The sequence below is a fragment of the Lissotriton vulgaris genome, chromosome 7 (assembly GCF_964263255.1).
Source record: "Lissotriton vulgaris chromosome 7, aLisVul1.2, whole genome shotgun sequence".
Lineage (NCBI taxonomy): Eukaryota > Metazoa > Chordata > Amphibia > Caudata > Salamandridae > Lissotriton > Lissotriton vulgaris.
The window spans coordinates 953932089-953950975 of NC_141695.1; the positions used below are offsets into that span (position 1 = coordinate 953932089).

An 18887-nucleotide genomic window follows, 5' to 3' on the forward strand; every position below is an offset into this window, starting at 1 on the left:
CCCCGTGTCCATCTTGACCCCCAAATTATTGGCAACTTGGGAAGAACAAGACGGAGGAAACATATTAATCGGCCACCAGGCCTGCCAGTCTGGCTCTGTATCGCACCCAAAGAAGAGTATCTCGGATTTATCGGAATTGCACTTGAGGCTGTTCAGTTGGAACCATTGGAAAACAGCCCCAAGGCAATCCCGGATACTCTCCCCGTCAAAGTCTCCTCCTCTCTTACATGAGAAGAGGAGCTGGGTGTCGTCGGCGTAGGATACTATCTGGGCCCCATGCGACTCCGCCAACGCCGCCAACGGGGTCATGAAGATGTTGAATAGGGTCGGGCTCAAAATAGAGCCCTGCGGGACCCCGACTCCCAGAGGCGGCATCACGGCGGAATCTGGCGAGGCCCAGACCGTTTGCCGGCGGCCGGCTAGAAAGGAGGAGAACCAGCCGAGCACCGTCCCCCGCAGACCTATCTCATAGAGTCTTGCGAGAAGGCCATCATGGCGGACGGTGTCGAACGCCGCCGACAAATCCAACATCACCAGCATGGCTTTGCCCCCAGAGTCCAGAACCCCTTTAAGGGTTTCTGAGACCTCAAGGAGCGCAGTCTCTGTGCTGAGATGGGGACGAAAACCCGACTGGGTAGCGTGCAAGATCTCATTGGTCTCAAGAAAGCTTAGTAGCTTGGCATGAGCAGCCACGCTTCTCTCCAAGGCACAAGTGTACAATATGTGCAACCACACGCAGAGTAACCCAATGATGTCACCACAAATAGACTCCACACAAGTTTTTATAAAATGAGTATAATCTTTATATAAGACATTATACGATATGACCACACAATACAAAATCAACATATAAGAATGGGTAGTATTCTTTCCGGTGGGTTGGTAGGTTCTAATCCCAACCACCGCTTCTAACCAACAGTTAAGCTAATTTTTAAACGGTTCCAAAAGTTTAGGCAAGTTTTATTGCTAGAATCACACAAGTTGCAAAAGAAACAAAATACTGCAATGCGTAATGATATTCTCTTGTACTGTGCAACAGAGAAACAATGCCATACATATCACCTCAGTCATGTACTTTGCAAAAGAAGGAATAATGCAATGCGTGTCACTACCAGCATGCCCTGTACCAGGAAGAAACAAAGCAATGCATCACGCTACAATCATATACTGTGCAATGAAGAAATAATGCACTGCGCCACGTTATAATCAGGTACTGTGCGATGACGAAATAATGCAATGCGTCATGTTACAATCATGTACTCCGCAAGGGAAAAATATTGCAGTGTTTAGCGCACCAAGCATGTAGTTCGTCACGCACAAATTAGGTCAGGCGTCATACGACAGTTCAATAGTTCGTTAGCAGCAATAATGCAAAGTGTAATGCAACAGTTTAGGTGCTCCGTTAACAGTGCCCCCAATATTGATCAATGATGACACAAAAGTACCGCTTCTCACTCCGGCACCAGTACTACCTCTCATTGGGCCAGTACGGGCCTAGATCCGAGCCGAAGAACAGGCTCACGCAGACTGAAACAAGATGCTGAGAGAGTGTCCCTCTGGGCCCGCACCCCACCCCATGTCGTGATCCACGTTACCTGGGGGAGGCGCAACCCACTCTCCTCTCCTCCTACAGCGACTTGGGCCTTGTTCCAGTACTCCGTCAATGGGTACGGTGAGTTCTGGCCGGCGACTCAGCTCCTCCAGGGCTGCCGGTCCGGGCCGCTGCTGTTTCACTTCGAGGTCCCAATGACCTGGTCCTCCTTCCGGCGGTCTCAGTGAACTCTGAGACCCGCACTCAGCACTGTGGAGACTTACTTTGTAATTCAGTGCACACACTACCCAGGCACTCCTCACCAGTGCCTCGGTTTGCACCTCAACATGCACTTTGGCGTCAGAGACTAGCCTCTTCTCTGGTGCTCATGATGACAAGGTGTTCTTCACCAATGCCTCTGCTTGCACCTCAACACGCACCCTGTGTGTCCGAGTCTCACCTCTTCTCCTGGTGCATACGATGTCCAGGCACTCAAAACCAATGCACTGGCTGCACCACGATACGCACTCTGCGCATCCGAGTCTCACCTCATCTCCCTGTGCACACGATGACCACACGCTCTTCACCAACGCCCGGGCTGCACCATGACATGCACCCTGCGCGTCTGAGACTCACTTCACTCTGTGCAGAGCATGACCAGGCGCTCCTCACCAACGCCTTCGTCTGCACCACGACATGCACCCTGCGCGTCCGAGTCTCACCTCTTCTCCCGGTGCACACAATGACCAGGCGCTCTTCACCAACGCCGTGGCTGCACCACGACACGCACTCTGCATGTCAGACACTCACTTCTTCTCTCGGTGCACACTATGACCAGGCGCTCTTCACCAACGCCTTGGCTGCACCACGACATGCACTCCGCGTGTTCGAGACTTATGTTAATGTTAATGGGTGTCTTATATAGCGCACGGCTACTCCAAGGAGTGTCACGGCGCTTTCTGACCCATGGCTGAAAAGAGAGATGTAGAAACAGCAGAAATACCAGTTATTGATTATAAAGCCAGGTTTTCAGGGCCTTTCTGAAGGCCAGCAGATTGGGAATGCGGCACAGATCGACGGGAAGGGAGTTCCATAGTTTAGGGGCGAGATGTTTAAACGAGCGACCACCTATCCTGACTCTCCTAATGGGTGGAACAGTAGCCAGGCCTAGAAATTCAGATCTGAGAGATCGAGTGGGCTTATAGAAAATAACCCGTTTCTGAATGTAGAAGGCACCGACCGAATGGAGTGCCTTATGGACCAGCGTAAGCGCCTTGAATGCAATCCGCTTCCTGACAGGAAGCCAGTGAAGGGAGAGAAGCAACTCCGATGCCCTAGCATGGCGGGGTAAGCCAAAAATGGCCCTTCCCGCGGAATTCTGGACTACCTGGAGTTTGTGCAGGAGGTAGTCTGGCAGACCAAGGTAGAGGACGTTGGAGTAATCGAGCCTAGAACAGATTAAGGCCTGTACCGTCAACTTCCTGTGGACCATAGGAAGCAGAGGGAGGAATTTGCGCAGCATTTTTAACAGACCAAAACATGTACTGGTGAGACCTGTAATTTGGGCTTTCAGTGAAAGGGTGTTATCTATTTTGATCCCTAGGTTTTTTGCCACCAAGGAGGAAGAAGAAGGGGGTGACATGCTCACCGGCCACCATTCCTGCCAAGGCGGGTCAACCTGACATCCAAAGAAGAGCACCTCCGATTTGTCGGGGTTGCACTTGAGGCTGCTTCGCTGAAACCAGTCGAAGACAGCCCCAAGGCAACCGCGGATGCTCTCCCCGTCGAACTCCACACCATTTTTACAAGTGAAGAGAAGCTGGGTGTCGTCAGCGTATGATATGATCTGGGCACCCAAAGACTCCGCCAGTACCGCCAGTGGAGTCATAAAGATGTTGAAAAGGGTCGGGCTAAGCACCGACCCTTGTGGGACTCCAACATCCATTGGCGGCACCTCGGCAGAGTACGGGGGGGCCCAGACCACTTGTCGGCGACCCGCTAGATAGGATCTCAACCAGCTCAACACCGTCCCTCTGAGACCGATCTCATAGAGTCTACTCAAGAGGGCCTGATGAGAGACGGTGTCGAAGGCCGCCGACAGATCCAACATCACCAGCATAGCTCTACCACCTGAATCAAGAGCTTCCTTGATGGCTTCATTTACTTCCAATAGAGCGGTCTCAGTGCTCAAATTGGAGCGGAAACCTGACTGGGTGGGGTGGAGTAAGCCATGGTCTTCCAGAAAAGAGGAAAGCACTTACTTCTTCGTTCGGTGCAGACATCAACTGGGTGCTCCTCACCAACGCCCTGGCAAGACCATGACACGCACTCTGAGCGTCTAAATCTCACCTCGTCTCCCCATGCACACAACGACCAGGCGCTCCTCACCAATGCCTTGGCCTGCACCACGAGAAGCACCCTGTACATCCGAGACTCAGCTTACTCCTGTGTACCTATGAACACAAGGCACAACTTCTGAGGGTCTCTAGCTGCAAAAGCACGTGCACACCGCATTGCTCAGAACTTCTCTGGAAACTTTTATGTTCCTGTGTTTCCAAACAGGGAGCCAGCTCACCTCAGGCCCTTGGGGTAACAAGACACAACACAAAGCACTGTCTTTTTCTAGCAGAGGGACCCATCACCCAGCCACGGCCGGCAGTGGGAGTGCCTGCAGGGCGGTCATGTGGGGAGGGGGAGGGGTAGGGTGGGGGGTAGTAATATATGGAGTTTTACAGGTAAGTAAACATTTAAATAAATAAAACGAATTTCGTTGCACGCACTGCATCGCATTTAGTGATGCAGTGAACTCAACGAAATTCGTTTTATTTATTTAAATGTTTACTTACCTGGGAAGCTCCGTAATCCATACATTAGTACCCTCCACCCTGCCCCTCCCCCTCCCCACGTCACCACCCTACAGGTACTCCCACTGCCGGCCGGGGCTGCTAGCACCTCCAAGCACAGTCCTAACAGCCTCTCCCTTGGTTAAAACAGCAAACTGCAGACCAGCCCGAGATCACAAAGCAAGGATTGGTCTTTCCACAGCAGTCTCTTCAGTTGCTCCTTCTTTAGCAGAGGTTCCTCTTGACCACAGAATGGGTCCAAGCCTTTTCAGCCTCAACCCATTTCTGTTTCATTCCAATGTTCAGGGGTTTAAGCTCTCATTGTTATACCTGTTAATGTCTTTGAAGTTCGTTTGTGCTCGGGGGTCCCTGACCCCTCCCTAAATCAGTTCTGGGTGTCTCCCTTCCAGTGTCACCTTTCTCCCTTGAATACTGGGGGTCTGGATCCTTAATCACTCAGCAGGAGATGGGTCAACTGGTTTATAGCACCAGTCCAGGCCTTTTCACCTCCAGGGCTTATCCTCCCCCTACTCTCCAAATGCAGGGCAGCCTGGTGCCATCTCAACCCCTTCCTGGGTCAAGACCTCTCCCAGCTCCTCTCATCTCTCAGATCCAGACAGTCAATCTACATTCAGCAGAGACACACAGAAATGCCTAAAGCAGAAAACTCAGCCACTTTCTAAAAGATGTGTTATGACACTGTGAGTTCATACATACTAACCTTCACCTCTCCATTATAAACTTACAGGAAACTAGGCTAACAGACAAAACACCCAGCCTCCCCCATTCTGTCCAATGTGCAGGATGGCCTTTCAGCAGTGAAAAACGAAATGGAGTGTTTTTCACTGTCAGGACTTAACACACATTAGTATATGTCCTGCCTTTTACCTACACTGAACCTTGCCCATGGGTTACCTGGGTCCTACCACAGGGGTGCACAATGTGTATGCAAAAGGGAAAGTAAGGCCTGACAAGTGGTTGCGCTTGCCAGGACAACATGCTAACTTAGCAAACTGCGAGCAGGCCCTACACTGAAGGCCTGAGTTCCCTTCTCCATGCGCCTTTGCATTACTAGCCCTGGCACATACAGTGCACATCACCAGGAACTTTACTAGTAAGGCAAACATACCAATCAAGGCCAACTAATTACCATTACACTTTACATAGGGAACTCTTGTACCTTGACACTGATCAGCAGTGACAAAGTACCCAAAGCATCTAAATTGGCAACTCTATGTCAGGAAAACGGTCTAGTGCAAAGCAAAATATTTAGGGAACTTTAGCAAAAAAAGGCCAAGTCCTACAGTAGGATACAGTGGAAGTTATATGAGATAGGCCCGTTACTCACCTAGTGATTCCTGTCCATGCAGTGGTGGAGAGAACACTGGAGTTGCACCTGGGCTGGAAGGTGGGACAAGGAATTTATTGGAGTTACCAGTAGGGTGGGTGCTATGGATAGGTGAGTCATAGTCTTAGAAATGGGTTTATGGTTGGCCAGGGTATGCACCTAAGCCAGACAGAACCCCCTACTCAGGGTAAGGGAGTTGCACACCCAGGATAACTCCTGCTCATCCCCTTGATAGCTTGGCATGAGCAGTCAGGCTTATCCCAGATGCAATGCGTAAAGATTTTTTGCAGCACATGCACACCAGTCACACAATAAAAACATCACAAAAGAGACACCACACAGGATTATATAAAAATACTGTATATATATTGTGCACATAATATAGAAAAAAATTCACATAAACCAATAATTACTGTGCCAACTAGGCAATTGTCATCACAATTAGTGCTAGACTTTTATGTTGCACAAGTCAAAAAACACATCTTCACTGTACATGCCTGAAATAATACTCATTATCTTGTCACTGCAAGGCATAAATTGACGAATATCATAACATCAGGGCATGAATATGAAGCAATCTGGTTAGAATGAAAACACATAAATCACCATATGTTCCCCATAGCGCAGAAATCACGGAGCATGCCATAAACATACAAGAAGCAGCTACCTGCCCTCCCAAGACACGCTACATGGTACTTCTGTTAAGCATCACCTACTCAGGGTACAGAAGCTCCTACACATCTATTTGTGTTACTATGGGGACGGACAGCTTCAGGAGGATTGTGCCTCTGTCGGGGAATCCTTCCCATCCTGAGAGCGAAGTCCAAATGCCCCCAAAGGCATGCAACACAGAGAGGGGGTTGGCACACACATCAAATCAACAGGGTGACCTCGCTGGCTCTCCAGCGTGTCGCCAGACTCGAAAAGTATGTCCTCAATGGTGATACCATCCCCCAGGGTATGTCAACGGTGGTGGGGGCCCCCACAATTCTGGTTTTGGTGGGGAGACCTCTGTTGGCCCCGTGCTCTGTAGAGTACACAGCATCTGCCACAAGCAAGCGCTAAAAACCTCTGCCATGAATTCAGCCTTCCTTCTGCCCTCAGTGCATGTCCCAAACCTTCCTTGGGGAGTACGGGGCCAACAATGCTGTAGTACACACTGCGCTTCATTTTCCTCAGTGGCTACAGTGCCAGCACACAGGGCTTCTCTCTGGCGAAATATTGATGCAATACAAAGCACTCATTATGTGCTTCTCCTTTTTAGTGTCAAAAGGAAGCGCTCACCACAAGATCTCTTTGGGCCAAAGTCAAATCTCCCATTACGCGCTCTCCACATGGTAGTCTCTGAGGGCTCCTCGTTGAAAGGGGAAGCATTTTAACACCCTGCTCCAGCGCCAAAAGGCACACAGTGCTCACCATGCGCTAAGTCGTTAGTAACACAGGGTAGGCCACCAAACACTGGGAAATCCCTGGGGCACACAAGCAGGCATGTAGGCAGCAGGATAGCACATAGGGTCCTTTGTAGGTGAAGAGGCAGTCCTTCTCAGCAGGTCAGCACAATAAAGCAAAATCTTATGGCTGTTTCTCCTGCCAGCATAACAGTTCCTCCTGCAAGTGCAGCTTGTAAAGCCAGCAACGTCTGGTCACAAGTCCCACTCAGTGTCTTAAATCATGTGGTCAGAGCTCCTGTACTTATACTGAAAATGACTTTGATTTGGAGGTAAATTAAAACAAACTTTAGAAGTGCAGAACACCTCCAATAAATCCTCAGCCCTGTCTCCAGAAACCCTACAGGTGGTGGAGACAACATTGTGAGAGGACAGGCACAGTCCTATTCAGGTGACAGTGACAACTCCACCCGCCATTCTAGCTTAGGAAGACCCATCAGCCTGGTCATGGGCCATCAGGATATGCAGGGCACAGCTCAGCTCCCTTTGTGTGATCGTCTGAACTGAATGCACAAACATCCCCTGTCAGTCTAAACCAGACTTTGATTGGAGTCAGGCAGCCGAGCTCAAAGACTCATAAGCACAGAGAAATGCCCACTTTCTAAAAGTGCCATTTCTAAAGTATTAAAGAAAAGTCCACCTTTACCAATAAACAGGATCTATCACCACTATCCCAAACATACCAAACATGGTAACGCTACTCCTCTCAGATCAGAAATTGCCACTGCAAAACATATCAGGGAATTCCCAATTCAAACCTATGAGAGGAGCAGGCCTCACAGCCTTGAGAAACCAAATAGGTTTTTTTTCACTACCAGGACATGCCACACAATGAAGACACATGTCCTACCTTTTACCTACACAGCACCCTCACCATAGGGCTACCTTGGGCCTACCTTAGGGATGACATATATGTAGAAAAAGGGGAGTTTCAGGCTTGGCATGTAACTTTAAATGTCACGTCAATATGGCAGTAAACTGAGCATGCTGGCCCTGCAGTGGCAGATGCCTTAGACAGGTTTGAAAGGCTACTTCTGTGGGTGTCGCAAGCAGCGCTGCAGGACCACTAGAAACATTTAATTACAGGCCCTGGGTATATGGAATACCACAGTACATGGGATTTAGAGGTAAGTTAAATATGCCAAACAAGTGTACACAAATCATACCAAGTTTAAAGGAGATAATACATACACTTTATCGCTAAATTGCAGTGGTAAAGTGTCCAAAGTGCTAAAGCCAACACAAACAGGTCAGAAAAAATATAAGAGGAAGGCAAAAAGTTTGGGTACAATCCTGAAAAAAGGGCCAGGTCTAACACATAGCTAGAAAAGCATCCAGGGCCTTGATATTTCTGACTGGAGGCTTGCAATCTTGAAGTTATTGTGATGGGAGATACTGATGACTGACAGTGATGTGGTGATACATGTGTCATCCTTCACTGGACTAGCAGTCTCCTTTGTGACTGTGATGTGTGCCACCATGATGGTGGCCTGTAGGAATAGGAGTTTCTCTCCCAGAATTACTCCACCCATGGATGCAACATCATTCTCTTGCTGCTCTTCCCCAGGTGCTGTGAATTAGAGAGATACTTGTTGGTCCATGGAATTGTAGAAAGATAGTTATGAGACCAAAATCATACATAGATACACAGCATGGTGGGAGTTTGGTATTACTCATGAAACAGTAACACAAACAGTTTACTACTACAATAGGAGTTATATGCTTTATGGTGATTGCAATAGGCACACTGACGTTACAAGTAATATGTTTTGCCAGTAAGAGTGAGTAAGTTACCCAGGCAAATTTAAGAACCAACTAACACATAGACAGTAGCTTAAGCCACATACGGAAAAAATATTCCACTACTGTTTGTGCATATATAGAATTCAAATTTAATACTCATTACAATTGCATCATGATTGATAAAATTGACATAATTATACACATAAGATATAAAAAATTATTTTGCATTATAACATATGCATGATTACAAAATATCAAACAATTCATAGATATAAAAACTATTGGATGGTTTTACTGTCTCCTGTCTACGCGTTTCGACACTTTAACGTGCCTTCTTCAGGACTGTGGATACCAAAGAGGGTTGCTGAACTGTTCCTATGGAGAGCTAGGGAAGATTTAGCTGGCGTGACCAAGGGTGTTGGAGTAACACCCTGGGGCATCCATTTTGTTGGATGTAGTTGCCTCACACACCCAGAAGGGTGTCATGCTTCATCATAGGCGGTTGCTCCTCGTCGGGGAGGCGGTGCAATCCCCGACGGGCTCACCTTGAAGAGGGGCTCTTTGGCGGAGATCTTTTTATCCAACAGCCTTATGGTGAGGTGGGGGTGTGTGGGCAGGATGGTGTGTTATTGTGAACGGGATATTAAAATGTAGCAAGGGGTACCGGAATTCACTTTATTCTGGGGGTCCCCTGGCTGCAATTAAAATATGGGGCTAGCTCGCTAGGTATCAACAGGTTAGGTCGGGTGACCCTAGATGAGACTAGAAGTGAAAGTGGTCGACATGTTTCTCGCAAGGGGTATAATCACCCGCGATTCATCAGGACCTTACAAAAGTGAGGAAAAACATGCTAGTGTCATGTGTGTGGTGTATGTTACCTCTGTGGGTTCTCCTATGCCTACTGGTCAAGGACTATATGCCACATGAGGGGTCGGCGGGACAAAACATCAGGGATGAGCCCAAGGGGTTTATCTCGAATCGCCTGTGTCCGCGTTATCAGACCTACCCATCTCCGCCGAGCTCGAGTAGATGTGTGAGCCACCACTTTCACTTCTAGTCTCATCTAGGGTCACCCAACCTAACCTGTTGATACCTAGCGAACTAGAATAAAGTGAATTCCGGTACCCCTTGCTACATTTTAATATCCCGTTCACAATAACACACCATCCTGCCCACACACCCCCACCTCACCATAAGGCTGTTGGATAAAAAGATCTCCGCCAAAGAGCCCCTCTTCGAGGTGAGCCCGTCGGGGATTGCACCGCCTCCCCGACGAGGAGCAACCGCCTATGATGAAGCATGACACCCTTCTGGGTGTGTGAGGCAACTACATCCAACAAAATGGATGCCCCAGGGTGTTACTCCAACACCCTTGGTCACGCCAGCTAAATCTTCCCTAGCTCTCCATAGGAACAGTTCAGCAACCCTCTTTGGTATCCTCAGTACTAGATACGGACACAAGCTGTTACTGGACCTTCCACCACTCTGAGTGGTAAATAGTGTCCGTTGATCAAGTGATCGATTGTCCTTCCTCCCTCTTTTTGATATATTCTTCAGGACTGTACCATCGTGCTGTAAAAAGATATTTATAAAAGATTTTACAATATTATATTTCTATGTACAAAACAGTTAGTCTTATAACTTTTAATTCATGTGTTAGATTTTGGTTTTCAACAAGACATTTTGATAATACCGCTTAAATATATTACTATTATCTCTCTTCTATTGTGGTTGCCATATGTTATTTACCAAATGAGATGAAAAACGAGCACTTGTTATTCATTTATACATTGATAGCAGATTTTAAGTGTATTACGAAAAGAAAATGAGAACATATCATTCATTTATACATTGATATACATTGATGGCAAATACAGATCTTCAAATGTAACTCGTTTACATTAAGATTGAATCTCATTTGTTTCAGTGAGAGATTATATTATATCACTAAGTATCCTACTACTAACAGGTTATAGGAAAGATAGAGGTCAGAGAAGAATTACAGACCTAAAGATTGCAAACCCAGGATAAGAGGCCTGGTTAGTAAAGAAGATAGTAGCACCAAAAGGCGGATATGGTACATGTTAACTAATAGGCTTCATACAGAATTCATTCTACTTAATTTATTAGTTGTTCCATGATCATCTTATCAGTTGTCCTATATATGTATTTCTATGCTAACCCATTGTAAGAGGTCTTTTTTTATATTCTTCAGATCCTGGTACGGACCCTTTATCCTATCCATTCATATCTCAGGTATTAATTACGCTTACCTATTATTAGGATAGAACCAGGATAAGCTTCTGCGGCCTAAACAAAACAGTGCTCAATGCTGCAGAGAGTTGCCGTAGATAGTAGTTTGGGTTTGGGTTTCAAGGATGATAAAATCTGAAATGTGAGAACATTGATAGCTAATTATATATTCAGACTGACTGCTTGTTAATATACTTTGTTTATACTCCGAGCGTTTTACTACTGGTTTGTGTCTTAATTTAGCAAAGAAATTTTGATTCCCTGTTAGTTCTTTGTCTACGTATATCTTACAGGACATCGTGATGTATGCTTACCGCGTTAAGACAAAAAAATCTTCAGTATTCATTGCCGATAGGTGCCATATTTAATGTTTTTCAGTCCACATTGGAGGTACATCATCTATGAGAAAAGACCATTTTTACTACTGGTTGTGTTTACTCCATGTTAGAAAAGTTTGTACTATTCTAGAGGTGTTTCATTATTTACCTAGATTTTATAATCGAGTGAGAGCACCAAACGTTATTCCCAGTGTTGTATTCAGCATGAATGGTCTGAAACACACAGCAAATTGTGTGCAATTCATGTTAGTTCCCATATTACATTTTTAAGACTAAGTTCAAATATTGCCATTGTTTAGACTAAAAGAGGTTCCTAATATTTTAAATGTAGCAGTTGATGCTTTTACCTGTGGTAATATAGTTTAAACAGCGGGGGAACGCAGAGCTGCTCACGCTTGATATTTGTTATTTCCGGTAGCTCGTTTCGCGCTCTATTGAGATATATTGTGAGCACAGCTGAAACGAAAAAAATGGACATCGTTCACGTGTTATCCTGATTTGCCCGTGTATGCTAGAGCACGCTTAAAGCTTGTAAATCCGCAGCAGCAAGAGTATTTACCTTTATCTTGTATTAAAGAGCGGACCTCCTGAGGCGGCGTTTCGACGATTCTGGTATTTTGGCACAAAGATTGATAGGCGTTTTCTGATTGGTTTATATATGCAGTCAGCTAATTGGTTCACCTGACTTCCACCGTGCACTTTAAGGTGACATCATTCTATTTCACTGCGTGCCAGCATTCGACCGGTACGAAAATGTTTGATATTTCTACATTTCATTTACTATCAAAATACCGATGGATATAACAAAAGAATAAGAAGAAAAATGATAAGTTAATAGCGTCAATGGAACGGGTATGTTTAAGGACGACGAAACGCTATTCGTTACTTAAGAGAAATTGTTTAGTATTAAATGTATATACAATTTTACTTTACTTAACACAAATTTATATAGAAGGGTTTTATTACATAGTGAACTATATTTCACTATGCTGGTTTTGACATTCATCCACTAGGGTGTTATCTAAGGTGGGCTCTTATTACATAGGATTTTTGTGACGGGATCTTATTATATGACGGACTGAATTTTACTGAATTAGTCATTACTTCAAATTATAAGAGTTATTATTTTTATAGTATGGCATTTATCTACAATGGGGCTCTTATAGTACAGTGGTTTGTATGAGGGGTTTAGTTATAACTTGAGATACTTTTTGTTTGGCTAATTTAATCCTTACTCCAGATTCAAAAAAGTATAAGGCCAGTTCTTATTTTCATATTATTGCATTTATCCATGGTAGATCATTATTTAGGCCATGGGTAAATGTATTTAGAGTAAAGATCCAATAAAGCTCTCTTTTTTTTCCTGATTTTCTCTCCACCATTGTTGTTGGCTATGTGGATCTTTTCAAGGACACGCCAACGAATCTGGGATGGAGAATGGTTGAACTCAGCAAAATGGGCTGCCAATGGTGCTATCAGTTTTTTTGTTTTAATTGCAGATCTATGCTCCGTTAGGCGGAGTTTCATAGTCCTTGCAGTTTCTCCAACATATCCTAAGTTACATGGACATAGTAGCAAATAGACAATGTTGGTTGTGTTACATGTCCATAGTTCTTTAGCCTGTATTTGTACTTTATTAAATGTAAACGTTTGACCTGGTATAATGCCATCACATGATTGGCAAGAGCCACATCTAGAGGTTCCTTTAATGGCATTCTCGCCAACCTTTTTTAGGATATCGCGGAGCGAAACGAGGGCGACAACGAGTGCGATTTCAGCCCCAATCGCGAGGCCATTATCAATCCCATCAACCTCATCAATATCCTGCGGAGCCCCAACAATACTTGGAGACCCCCAACAAACAGTATCAAAGACAGTGGCTCTAATACCTATCTTTAATCTTTCCACCCATGCCCTCTCGGAGTCAGATGTCTCGATTCTAACAAAGGGTCTTACTTTTGTACCCCACTCAAATATTAATGTATTCGAACTCTATCAGGATATACATTCCTTTTTTAGAAAAGTGAGACTACAAAAGTTCTTCATAAACAAAGAAGATCTACAACCAGAAATAGGTATAAAGAACATTGTAGCCCTACCATCTACCTTCACCCCTTCTTTAGATCAGCTTGGTCCTGAGATGGCCATTTTTGAAAAAGTTGTTATTAACAAATTAAAATCAGCTCTTCAATATGTACCTAAACCGAGATATAATATTACAAAGGATGAACATACAGCTCTCCTAAATCTGAAAAACAACAAAGCAATTACAATTAAAAGCAGCGACAAGGGAGGAGGGATTGTTCTGATTGATTCCATCAATTATGAAACAAACATGCTTGCCATGCTGAATGATCCGATCTTTTATAAAAAAGTCACAAAGAATCCCACTGAGAAAGTGATTACATCTATTCATAAAATAACTACCCAAGCCTTAAATAATAACATTATTACTAAAAAAGAACATGAATTCCTTAACAAATCACAAAGAAAGGTGGCATGCATTTATGGTACTCCTAAAATGCATAAAAATTAAGAAAACCCGCCCTATCGTCCAATCGTGTCAACTATTGGAACTCCTACTGAAGCATTATCTAAATACATGGATAACATCTTAAGGCCATTCATTCAGTTTACCCCATCTTATATAAAAGATACTGGGGCTATCATCTCAAAGGTCAAACATCTACCTTTTGACAAAAGTAAAGATCTATTAGTTACGCTGGATGTTGAATCCCTCTATAGCAACATCCCTCAGAAAGGAGCTATAGAGGCCACTAGTTGGTTTATTGACCTACATAAAATACCATGCAATAAACCTTTTATCTTACAATGTCTATCAGTAGTACTTGAAGAAAATGTGTTTCAATTTGGAGAACACATGTACCAACAGACAAAGGGTGTAAGCATGGGGGCAGCAATGGCCCCATCGATAGCTAATATTTATATGGCTAAATTTGAATTCCACCATATACACAACGAGATGGCACCAGTCTATGAGTCTGTTTCCCATTGGTACCGGTTTATTGACGATATATTTTTTATATGGACCAATGGGGAACAGACTCTAAAAGAATTCCTGGAATGGATAAATTTGGCAGACAACAATCTCCGTTTTACTGCACATGTTGATGCTAATAGGGTGGAGTTCCTTGACATATACATTAAAAATGACTCTGAGAAACTAATGGTTGACTTATATACAAAGTCAACAGCAAGGAATACGCTACTTCATTTTAGTAGCTACCATCCTAGAAATCAGAAGGACGGGATACCATTCTCGCAGTTTCTGAGAGTGCGGCAAAACTGCACCAACATTAAAGATTATGATATTCAGGCCATAACAATGAAAGAAAAGTCTCTCGCTCGTGGATATCCGAACCGGTTAATACGTGAGGCATATAAACGAGCTAGATATTTTGATCGTGATGCCCTTCTGAACTCAAATAAACAACAAAAAGAACAGAAGCTTGTCTGTATAACAAAACATTCTCCTTTAAATGCTACAGTCAGACAGATTATCAGCTCAAACTGGCACCTATTAAATATAGAACCAACACAACCAAAACTCCCCAAACCTATGTTTGCGCATCGACGCAACAAAAATCTTAAAGATTTAATAGTGAGATCACGTTTTAGTGGTACCAACAAGACTGCTCCTTTTATACAAAAATCACTGAATGGAGAGAATGTCAATAAAGGAACCTCTAGATGTGGCTCTTGCCAATCATGTGATGGCATTATACCAGGTCAAACGTTTACATTTAATAAAGTTCAAATTCAGGCTAAAGAACTATGGACATGTAACACAACCAACATTGTCTATTTGCTACTATGTCCATGTAACTTAGGATATGTTGGAGAAACTGCAAGGACTATGAAACTCCGCCTAACGGAGCATAGATCTGCAATTAAAACAAAAAAACTGATAGCACCATTGGCAGCCCATTTTGCTGAGTTCAACCATCCTCCATCCCAGATTCGTTGGCGTATCCTTGAAAAGATCCACATAGCCAACAACAATGGTGGAGAGAAAATCAGGAAAAAAAGAGAGGTTTATTGGATCTTTACTCTAAATACATTTACCCATGGCCTAAATAATGATCTACCGTGGATAAATGCAATAATATGAAAATAAGAACTGGCCTTATACTTTTTTGAATCTGGAGTAAGGATTAAATTAGCCAAACAAAAAGTATCTCAAGTGATAACTAAACCCCTCATACAAACCACTGTACTATAAGAGCCCCATTGTAGATAAATGCCATACTATAAAAATAATAACTCTTACAATTTGAAGTAATGACTAATTCAGTAAAATTCAGTCCGTCATATAATAAGATCCCGTCACAAAAATCCTATGTAATAAGAGCCCACCTTAGATAACACCCTAGTGGATGAATGTCAAAACCAGCATAGTGAAATATAGTTCACTATGTAATAAAACCCTTCTATATAAATTTGTGTTAAGTAAAGTAAAATTTTATATAAATTTAATACTAAACAATTTCTCTTAAGTAACAAACAGCGTTTCGTCATCCTTAAACATACCCGTTCCATTGACGCTATTAACTTATCATTTTTCTTCTTATTCTTTTGTTATATCCATCGGTATTTTAATAGTAAATGAAATGTAGAAATATCAAACATTTTCGTACCGGTCGAATGCTGGCACGCAGTGAAATAAAATCATGACACCTTAAAGTGCACGGTGGAAGTCAGGTGAACCAATTAGCTGACTGCATATATAAACCAATCAGAAAACGCCTATCAATCTTTGTGCCAAAATACCAGAATCGTCGAAACGCCGCCTCAGGAGGTCCGCTCTTTAATACAAGATAAAGGTAAATACTCTTGCTGCTGCGGATTTACAAGCTTTTAGCGTGCTCTAGCATACACAGGCAAATCACGATAACACGTGAAAGAATTCCGTTTTTTTCGTTTCAGCTGTGCTCACAATATATCTCAATAGAGCGCGAAACGAGCTACCGGAAATAACGAATATCAAGCGTGAGCAGCTCTGCGTTCCCCCGCTGTTTAAACTATATTACCACAGGTAAAAGCACCAACTGCTACATTTAAAATATTAGGAACCTCTTTTAGTCTAAACAATGGCAATATTTGAACTTAGTCTTAAAAATGTAATATGGGAACTAACATGAATTGCACACAATTTGCTGTGTGTTTCAGACCATTCATGCTGAATACAACGCTGGGAATAACGTTTGGTGCTCTCACTCGATTATAAAATCTAGGTAAATAATGAAACACCTCTAGAATAGTACAAACTTTTCTAACATGGAGTAAACACAACCAGTAATTAAAATGGTCTTTTCTCATAGATGATGTACCTCCAATGTGGACTGAAAAACATTAAATATGGCACCTATGGGCAATGAATACTGAAGATTTTTTTGTCTTAACGCGGTAAGCATACATCACGATGTCCTGTAAGATATACGTAGACAAAGAACTAACAGGGAATCAAAATTTCTTTGCTAAATTAAGACACGAACCAGTAGTAAAACGCTCGGAGTATAAACAAAGTATATTAACAAGCAGTCAGTCTGAATATATAATTAGCTATCAATGTTCTCACATTTCAGATTTTATCATCCTTGAAACCCAAACCCAAACTACTATCTACGGCAACTCTCTGCAGCATTGAGCACTGTTTTGTTTAGGCCGCAGAAGCTTATCCTGGTTCTATCCTAATAATAGGTAAGCGTAATTAATACCTGAGATATGAATGGATAGGATAAAGGGTCCGTACTAGGATCTGAAGAATATAAAAAAGACCTCTTACAATGGGTTAGCATAGAAATACATATATAGGACAACTGATAAGATGATCATGGAACAACTAATAAATTAAGTAGAATGAATTCTGTATGAAGCCTATTAGTTAACATGTACCATATCCGCCTTTTGGTGCTACTATCTTCTTTACTAACCAGGCCTCTTATCCTGGGTTTGCAATCTTTAGGTCTGTAATTCTTCTCTGACCTCTGTCTTTCCTATAACCTGTTAGTAGTAGGATACTTAGTGATATAATATAATCTCTCACTGAAACAAATGAGATTCAATCTTAATGTAAACGAGTTACATTTGAAGATCTGTATTTGCTATCAATGTATATCAATGTATAAATGAATGATATGTTCTCATTTTCTTTTCGTAATACACTTAAAATCTGCTATCAATGTATAAATGAATAACAAGTGCTCGTTTTTCATCTCATTTGGTAAATAACATATGGCAACCACAATAAAAGAGAGATAATAGTAATATATTTAAGCGGTATTATCAAAATGTCTTGTTGAAAACCAAAATCTAACACATGAATTAAAAGTTATAAGACTAACTGTTTTGTACATAGAAATATAATATTGTAAAATCTTTTATAAATATCTTTTTACAGCACGATGGTACAGTCCTGAAGAAGGCACGTTAAAGTGTCGAAACGCGTAGACAGGAGACAGTAAAACCATCCAATAGTTTTTTATATCTATGAATTGTTTGATATTTTGTAATCATGCATATGTTATAATGCAAAATAATTTTGTATATCTTATGTGTATAATTATGTCAATTTTATCAATCATGATGCAATTGAAATGAGTATTAAATTTGAATTCTATATATGTACAAACAGTAGTGGAATATTTTTTCCGTATGTGGCTTAAGCCACTGTCTATGTGTTAGTTGGTTCTTAAATTTGCCTGGGTAACTTACTCACACTTGCAATTTGTCCTGACCGAGGAAACTGAAAGTTATCAGGGGATCCTTGTTGTCTCACATATATGTCTTGCCAGTGTCATATGTGCTGTATATGTGAATGAACCCAGTGATGTATGCTACTCTCTGACAGAGCAGGCACAGGATTTGGGACATTTGCATCCAGAAGAAGGGTATGTAATAAGAAAGTAAAGAGAAACATATGACTTAGAGGGCACTGAACATTTCATATCTGGGAATGATGTAAGGACAACGTTTCTGATACATGGGTATAGTTGTCACCCACACTCTGCTCAACAAGTTTCTTTGACAAACATGTGAACGTTCGAGTTGCAGTGAATGAGGTTACACAGTGCTATAGAGACCCTGGGACAAGAGACATACCTGACTGACAAATGAGAGAAAGCTCATGGCATGTTTGAAGTGGCCTATGATACAAAGTGGTGGGTAGGTTGTAGAGTTGTTACCAGGTGATGTTGAGTGATTGCTGCTGTGAATTGGGACATATGATCAATGTGTTTGGCATTTTGAAGATGGCGAGTGCCATGTACTATTACTAAGCACTGTCCTACCTGACTTTTGCTACCTCAAATATGCCATGTTTTTAACTTGTTTATGTGGCTGTAACATATCACAGTGGCACAT

The 18887-nt window shown here is 42.8% G+C and overlaps 1 protein-coding gene and 1 long non-coding RNA gene across 2 annotated transcripts in view; one reads left to right on the top strand and one right to left on the bottom strand.

Annotated features, from left to right (window-relative positions):
- The window catches only part of GABRB2 (gamma-aminobutyric acid type A receptor subunit beta2), a 900075-nt gene that overhangs the window by 69757 nt on the left and 811431 nt on the right, over positions 1-18887 (bottom strand). The gene's annotated exons all lie outside the window — the stretch shown is intronic.
- LOC147702812 (uncharacterized) lies at positions 16449-18042 on the top strand. The gene is made up of 5 exons (XR_015297547.1): positions 16449-16560; positions 16695-16759; positions 16847-16931; positions 17111-17225; positions 17926-18042. It is a non-coding gene; the product is annotated as an uncharacterized LOC147702812 (long non-coding RNA).